This window comes from Bubalus kerabau, chromosome 5 (genome assembly GCF_029407905.1).
Source record: "Bubalus kerabau isolate K-KA32 ecotype Philippines breed swamp buffalo chromosome 5, PCC_UOA_SB_1v2, whole genome shotgun sequence".
Classification (NCBI taxonomy): Eukaryota; Metazoa; Chordata; class Mammalia; order Artiodactyla; family Bovidae; genus Bubalus; species Bubalus kerabau.
The window spans coordinates 132,487,051-132,495,210 of NC_073628.1; positions in this window are offsets into that span (position 1 = coordinate 132,487,051).

The window sequence follows — 8,160 nt, forward strand, 5'->3', positions numbered from 1 at the left end:
TTTGGTGTTGTAGCAAAGAAATTTTTGCCTAACACACAAGATAACAAAGATATTCTCCTGGTCTTTTTTTCCAGAAATGTTAGAGTTTTTGGTTTAGCATTTACATCTAGAATCACTTTTTACTTAACTTTTGTACATGGTGTGAGGTGTGACTCAAAGTCTATATTCTGAATATGCTTATCCAGTTGTTTGATCATCATATAAAAATGTCAACTAAAGACTGTGTTTGAACACCATTTGCATAAAAGACTCTTTTCTCCACAGATATGATTTTTCATCTTCGCCAAAAAGTTGTCCATCTACGTATGGGCCTGCGATTCTGTCCCACGGATCTATCTTCTGCCTTTATACCAACACCACACTTTATTACTTTAGCCTTATAGCTAGTCTTGAAATCAGTTAAAGTTACTCCTCCTGGTTCTTCTCTTTCAAAATTGTTTTGACTTTTCTAGGTTCCTTGAATTTCTATGCGGATTTTCAAATCAGACTATTAATTTATATAGAAAAGCACACAGGATTTTTATTGGGATTATACTGAATCTATAGATCAATTTGAGGAAAATCAATATCGAAATGTCTTGTTTTCTGAGCTATAAACTGGGAACATCTATTTACAGTTTTAAAACTTTCTCTTTCAGTTATGTTCTATAATTTTCAGTTTAATGTAGTATGCACATCTTTTATCAGGGTCACCTTAAAGTAGCTGATTATTTAAAGGCTACTACAAATAGTATTTTTAAAAAACTTTCAGTTCAAATTATTCTTTGTTGATACAGAGAAATACAATTTTTATTTTTGTAGGTTGATCTTTTATTCTACAACCTCTCTAAATGAACTTTTCCCCAGTGGTAGGTGATGTCTACCAGATTTCTTATGAAGGCGATTGCATTATCTTCAGATAGAGACACTGGTACTTCTTTCTTAGCAATCAGGGTGGCTTTGGTCTAGCTATTCTTGCCTTAGTGGCTCGAATCTTTCATACAATGAACGGAAGTGGGGAGGGTGGACACTCTATCTTGTTTTTAATCTCGAGGGGAAAGCATTCAGTTTTCACCTTTAAGAACACGCTGGCTGTAGGATTTCACGTACACCAGAGGCACCCTCCTGGGCCTGGTGGCCTGCTCCTGTCTGGTGCCCAGAGCAGTAGCTTCAGGGGTGCTCCCTGGGTGGGCTGCCTGCACTCTTCTGCTGTGCTGGGGGTCCACTGGTAGGTGGTGCCTGGCCCTGGCCTAGCTGGCTGTGAGCCCACCCTCAGGGGATGGCTGGGAGCACAGGGAAGGTGGGGTCAGCTTCCCAGGCAGGTGGCTGCGAAGCCAAGGGGGGCATAGGGGCCTCTGGCCTGCTGGGGGGCAGGGCTGGGCCCCCAGCGTTAACAGACCAGAGGAAAGATGCCAAAGTGATGCTTGTCTGAGCTCATGTTACCCTGTAGAACGAGCTCCCCGAATGCCTGCCGCCATCGCCTCCTTCCCCAGGGGGAGTCTCAGGTCCCACCTGCCTCTCCAGGAGGCTCCCCAAGATCAGCAAGTGTGCCTGAGCCGGCCTCCTCTCCAAGTGCTGCCTCTGCCCTGGGACCCAGAGCATGTGGGATTTTGTGTGTGCCCTGCAAGAGTGGAGTCTGTGTTCCCCACAATCACCTGGGTCTTCCGGGTGTGAAACCTGCTGGTTTTCAAAGCCAGGTGTTCTGGGGCCTCGTCTTGCCTATGCAGGCCCCCCAGGCTCCCTGGGGAGAACCTCTGCAATGGTGATTACCCCCATTTGTTTGTTGCTACCTGAGAATAGGGTCCTGACTTTACTATGTCTCTGCTCCTCTTACTCGTCTCACTGTGGTCCCCTCTTTGTGTCTTTAATTGCGGAAAATCTTTTCAGCTCATCTTCAGATTGTTCTCATAGGTAACTGCTCTACTGTGCTAAGTCGCTTCAGTCGTGTCCGACTCTTGGCAACCCAAGGACTGCAGCTCTCCAGGCTCCTCTGTCCATGGGATTCTCCAGGCAAGAATACTGGAGTGGGTTGCCATGGCCTCTTCCAAGGGATATTCCCAAACCAGGGATTGAACCTGAATCTCTTAGGTCTCCTTCGTTGGCAGGCTGCTTCTTTCCCACTAGCACCATCTGGGAAGCCCAGCTTCTCTGGGCTGTGCTGTGCTTTGTTGATCAGTCATGTCTGACTCTTTGCGGCCCCGTGGACTATAGCCTGCCAGGCTTCTCTGTGCATGGGGATTCTCCAGGCAAGAATTCTGGAGTGCGTTGCTAAGCCATCCTCCGGGGGATCTTCCCAACCCAGGGATCCAACCCAGACCTCCCCCACTGCAGGTGAATTCTTTACCATCTGAGCCAGCAGGGAAGCCCCAAGTGCTTTATAAGTGGTTGTAATTCTGGGGTGTCCATGGGGGGAGAAGAGTTTGTTTATGTTTAGTTGTTAAGTCCTGTCTGACTCTTTTGTGACCCCATGGACTATAGCCCACCAGTCTCCTCTGTCCATAGATTTCCCAGGTAAGAATACCGTAGTGGGTTGCCATTTTCTATTCCAGGGGATCTTCCTGGCGCAGGAATTGAACTGGAATCCTTGCATCTGCTGCATTGGCTGTCGGATTCTCTTAATATCCAAAATATCTACAAATTCTGTAGTAATGTCAACTCTTTCATGCCTGATGTTTACATTTTGTGCTTTATTAATTTTATTGATCTTCTTAAAGAATGAGCTCCTTGGTTTCATTGTTTCACTCTTATTTTGTCATTTTTCTATTTCAGTACTTTATATTCTGATCTCAGTTCAGTTAGGTTCAGTCGCTCAGTCCTGTCTGACTCTTTGTGACCCATGGACTGCAGCACCACAGGCCTCCCTTTCCATCAGCAACTCCCAGAGTTTACTCAAACTCATGTCCATTGAGTCAGTGATGCCACCCAACCATCTCATCCTCTGTCGTCCCCTTCTCCTCCTGCCTTTAGTCTTTCCCAACATCAAGGGTCTTTTCAAATGAGTTAGCTTTTCACATCAGGTGGCCAAAGGATTAGAGTTTCTGCTTTAGCATCAGTCCTTCCAATGAATATTCTGGACTGATTTCCTTTAGGATGGACTGGTTGGATCTCATTGCTGTCCAAGGGACTCTCAAGAGTCTTCTCCAACACCACGGTTCAAAAGCATCAATTCTTTGGTGCTCAGCTTTCTTTATAGTCCAACTCTCACATCCATACATGACTACTGGAAAAACCATAGCTTTGACTAGATGGACTTTTGTTGGCAAAGTAACGTCTCTGCTTTTGAATATGCTATCTAGGTTGGTCATAACTTTTCTTCCAAGGAGCAAGAATCTTTTAATTTCATGGCTGCAGTCACCATCTGTGTTGATTTTAGAGCCGCCCCCCCTAACCCCGCCCCAAATAAAGTCTCTCCATTTCCATTGTTTCCCCATCTATTTCCCATGAAGTGATGGGACTAGATGCCATGATCTTAGTTTTCTGAATGTTGAGTTTCAAGCCAACTTTTTCACTCTCCTCTTTCACTTTCATCAAGAGGCTTTTTAGTTCCTCTTCACTTTCTGCCATAAGGGTGGTGTCATCTGCATATCTGAGGTTATTGATATTTCTCCCAGCAGTCTTGATCCCAGCTTGTGCTTCTTCCAGTCCAGCATTTATCATGATGTACTCTGCACAGAAGTTAAATAAGCAGGGTAACAATATACAGCCTTGACATACTCCTTTCCTGATTTGGAACCAGTCTTTTGTTCCATGTCCAGTTCTAACTGTTGCTTCCTGGCCTGCATACAGATTTCTCAGGAGGCAGGTCAGGTGGTCTGGTATTCCCATGTCTTTCAGAATTTTCTGCAGTTTATTGTGATCCACATAGTCAAAGGCTTTGGCCTAGTCAATAAAGCAGAAGTAGAAGTTTTTCTGGAACTCTCTTGCTTTTTCCATGATCCAGCGGATGTTGGCAATTTGATCTCTGGTTCTTTTGCCTTTTCTGAATCTAGCTTGAACATCTGGAAGTTCATGGTTCACATACTGTTGAAGCCTGGCTTGGAGAATTTTGAGCATCACTTCACTAGCATGTGAGATGAGTGCAATTGTGCGGTAGTTTGAGCATTCTTTGGCATTGCCTTTCTTTGGGATTGGAATGAAAACTGATCTTTTCCAGTCCTGTGGCCACTGCTGAGTTTTATTCAATTTTCTTTAGGTATTAAGATTTTTTAAAAATATATAACTATTTAATGTTATTAACTCCCCTACATGTAGCTTTTGAAGAATCCCTAAATTTTTAATTTTTACTCAAATGCATCATAATCCATTTTCATTTCAAAATATTTTCTAATTTTCCTTTTCACTTCTTTTGTGAATTATTAATTATTCATAAGTATATTATTTAGTTCCCAATATATGGGGATTTTCCAAAAATATTTCTCTTATTGATTCTAACTTAATCCTACTGTTATCAAAAAAACATATATGTATTGACTTTTTTTAATTTGTCAACAATTGTTTCATTGCTTGGAATATGGTTTATTTTGATGTGTCTGACACACACTTGAAAAATTTGTGTAATCTGCTATTGTTGAATAGAGTATGAATTAGGTCAATTTAGTTAATGGCTTTGTTGTCTAAGTATTTTATACACTTAACAGTATCTCTACTTGTTCTATCAGTTGTTTACAGAGGAGTATCGAAATCTTTAACTCCAGTTGTACTGTAGCTTGTCTTTTTCTCATTGTAATCCCAACAATTTTTGCTGTATGAATTTGTGGCTCTGTAATAAAATGTATATTTAGGATTGTAGTGCTCTCTTGAATAATTCACACCTTCAGAATTGTAAAATGATCATTTTTACCTCCAACATTTCTTATTCTGAAATCAAGTTTGTCTGATCTTAACATAGCCACTTCAACTTTCCTTCAATTTGTATCATGATGTTACATCCTCTTCCATTCCGTTATTTTGAAACTATGTCTACTTAAACATCAGTCTTTGCATGTATGCTGCTGCTGCTGCTGTGTCGCTTCAGTCGTGTCCAACTCTGTGCAACCCCATAGACAGCAGCCCACCAGGCTCCCCCGTTCCTGGGATTCTCCAGGCAAGAACACTGGAGTGGGTTGCCATTTCCTTCTGCAATGCATGAAAGTGAAAAGTGAAAGTGAAGTCGCTCAGTCGCGTCTGACTCTTAGCAACCCCATGGACTGCGGCCTACCAGGCTCCTCCGTCCATGGGATTTTCCAGGCAAGAGTGCTGGAGTGGGGTGCCGTTGCCTTCTCTGCCTTGCATGTGTAGGTCTTGTTTATAGATCCAGTATGACTGTCTTTGCTTTTTAAGTGGCTTGTTTAGAATATTTGCATTTCATGTGGTAGTTAATATAGTTAGATTATAATCTATCATTTTGCTATTTGCTTTCTATTTGTTTCATTTTTTCTTTATTCTCTTTTCTTTTGTCTTTTTTTTTGATTGGGTATTTTTTGGTTTTGTTATATTTTTATTGACATTAGCTATCACATTTTTGTATGTAATTGCTTAGGGTTATTAGTATACCTATTTGAGTTGTTAGTTTACTTTCAAATGATATTATAGCACCTTATGTGTGGTATGAGAGCTTATAATAGTATGTTTCATTTACCCTCTCCTGCCCTTCATGGTTTTGTTATGTACGTTTTACTTTTACATATGTCAAGAATCCCACCAGATCTCTTAATTTTTTTGTTCAATACTCAATTATCTTCTAGATAAACTTAAATAAATAATAAGGAAAATTTTATACATCCACTCATCTAGTTACCATTGTTGGTGATTTCATTCTTTTGTGTAGATTAATATTTTCAGTCAGTACCATTTTCTTTCTTCTCAAGTACATTGTTTAACTTTTTTTTTGTTTCTTGGTACCACAGATCTGCTGGAGATGTGATCAATTCATCAACTTTTGTATTTCTGAAAGAGTCTTTGCTTTTATTTTTGAAATATGTTTCCTATGTATGGAATTCTAGACAATCTTCTTTTTTACATTTCAACATTTTAATGATGCTTTTTCTCTTTTATTGGCTTCAGTGACGTATCTGTTGTCCTCTTTATCTCTGGTCTTCTGTAGGTAATGTGCTTTTTTTCTCTTGATGTTTTCAATATTTTCATCTGTCATTGGTTTTGAGGAATTCGATCATAATGCTCCTTACTATAGTTTTCTTCACGCTTTGTGCATGAGTTTTTTTTTTTTAACTTCTTTTATATATGTGGGTTTATCGTTTTCATCAAGCTGGAAAAGTGTCCATCCATGGTTTCCTTACATTTTTTTCCTCACTCATCCCTTTCTGGGGACCCCAACGTAGTACATGCTAAGGAGTGACATCACCAAAATGACAGAGTAGAAGACTCTAGCCACTGTTCCCCAACAGAAATCAACTGTTAGACAGCGATCCATGAGCAAAAACTCCTCCGGGAGAGCTCAGGAGCTCACGTAGAACCTCGGCAGCACAGTGAAACAGAAAGCCTGGGGATAAACCACACAGAAAGGGAAGGAAGTGACAGCTTCATGTTGCTCACATCGTCCCCTCCTCCGGACTGAAGCTGGTCAGTACTGAGAGGGAACTCCCCAGCTCAGAAGAGTGCCCCTTGCCAGGAAAGGCAGAGGAGTGTGACTGACCGGCTTCCCCAGCCTCCTGGGGGCACTTCCTGGAGGACCCTCTTTGGACCCACCCCAGCTAGAGACCCAGCGAGGCTGAGATGAATAGCAGACCATTGGGAACAGGAAAAAGGCAGTGGCAACCAGTAAGAGCCACGTGGTGGGAGTGACCACGGCGCCCAGGGGCGTCCTATACAGGGAGGCCCAGTGGGTTTTGCAGCTCCAGAAACCAAAGGCGGCACAGCAACCACGGACGCCCCCCCACCCCACCTGCAGACTTCCTCACGGATGCTTCCTTCCTACCGGTTTCACCTTTGCAGACGCCAGCAGCTTGAGTATCTCCCTCCTCCCTCCTCCCTACCCTCCAGCTCCCCCTGGAGCACAGGATCCACACTGGCAGTCAACCCTGAGGTCTGCAGAACCCCGGGGGGCAAGACACACCCTAGATCGCTGCAGCGGACCCCATTGCCGTGTACACACAGTGGGCCTGCACCTCCTGCTGCGCATCTGCATGCCGCTGGCCTGAGCCCCATCACAGGCTGCCGCCATGTGTGTACCTGTGATGAGAGCCTGCAATCACAGTAGAGTACGTGGACAGCCCCGAACCCCTTCCTGCAGACTGCTTGTGGACCCAGAGCCAGCCTTCTCTCCTGACACTGGCACGCACTGTTGGGCTCCCCTGCAGCTAACCCATCTATCCGTGTGTTTGCACCTCCTTGACCTTGCTCCCGACTGTGCCAGTGGGAATGCCCAGCAGTCACGGGAGTGCCTGTTGACAGCAAGGGTCCCCACAGCTGCGCAGCCTGTGCACTCACCCAGAGCCACTGCCACGGGCCCTCAGTCCATGTGTGTGTCTGCAGCCCGGCCTCGTGGCTACTCAGGCAGCTGAGCCCTGCCGCTCAGGCGTGTGTGCACCGCCCTGCAGGCCACCCCGGCTGGCCTGCCCTGCTCCCTAACTGGTGGACACAAAAGTGCTTCCAAGGACCCCACCAGCTCCTCAAGCCTCTGCAGGCCCCTTCAGCAGTCTAAGAACGCTGAGAACCGTGTGAGTGTCATGGTCCCCATCAGCCTTAGCTTTCCAGACCTCAGAAACCCCAGACCAGAGCCACCACATACCCTTGCATTTAGAGCCCTGCAGTCTTTGACCCGGGGCCACAGCAAGCTCTAGTGGATCCCTCTCCACAAACCGTCTTCATACTGAAGTCAGTCTGTAGAGACTGAAAGAGGTGACTGCTGCTTCAAATGTGCAGATACCTACACAAGGCTACAGGGATCACAAAGCATCAAGGGAAACACGACGTCAGCAAAGAACTCAGTAAACCTTCATAACTGGATGGTTGTTGTTCAGTTGCTAAGTTGTGTCCGACTCTTTGTGGCACCATGAACTGCAGCATGCCAGGCTTCCCTATCCTTCTCTATCTCCTGAAGTTTGCTCAAATTCATGTCCAATGAGTCGGTGATGCTATCTAACCATTTCATCCTCTCCAGCCCCCTTCTCCTCCTGCCCTCAATCCTTCCCAGCATCAGGGTCTTTTCCAATGAGCTGGCTGTTTGCATCAGGGGGCCAAATG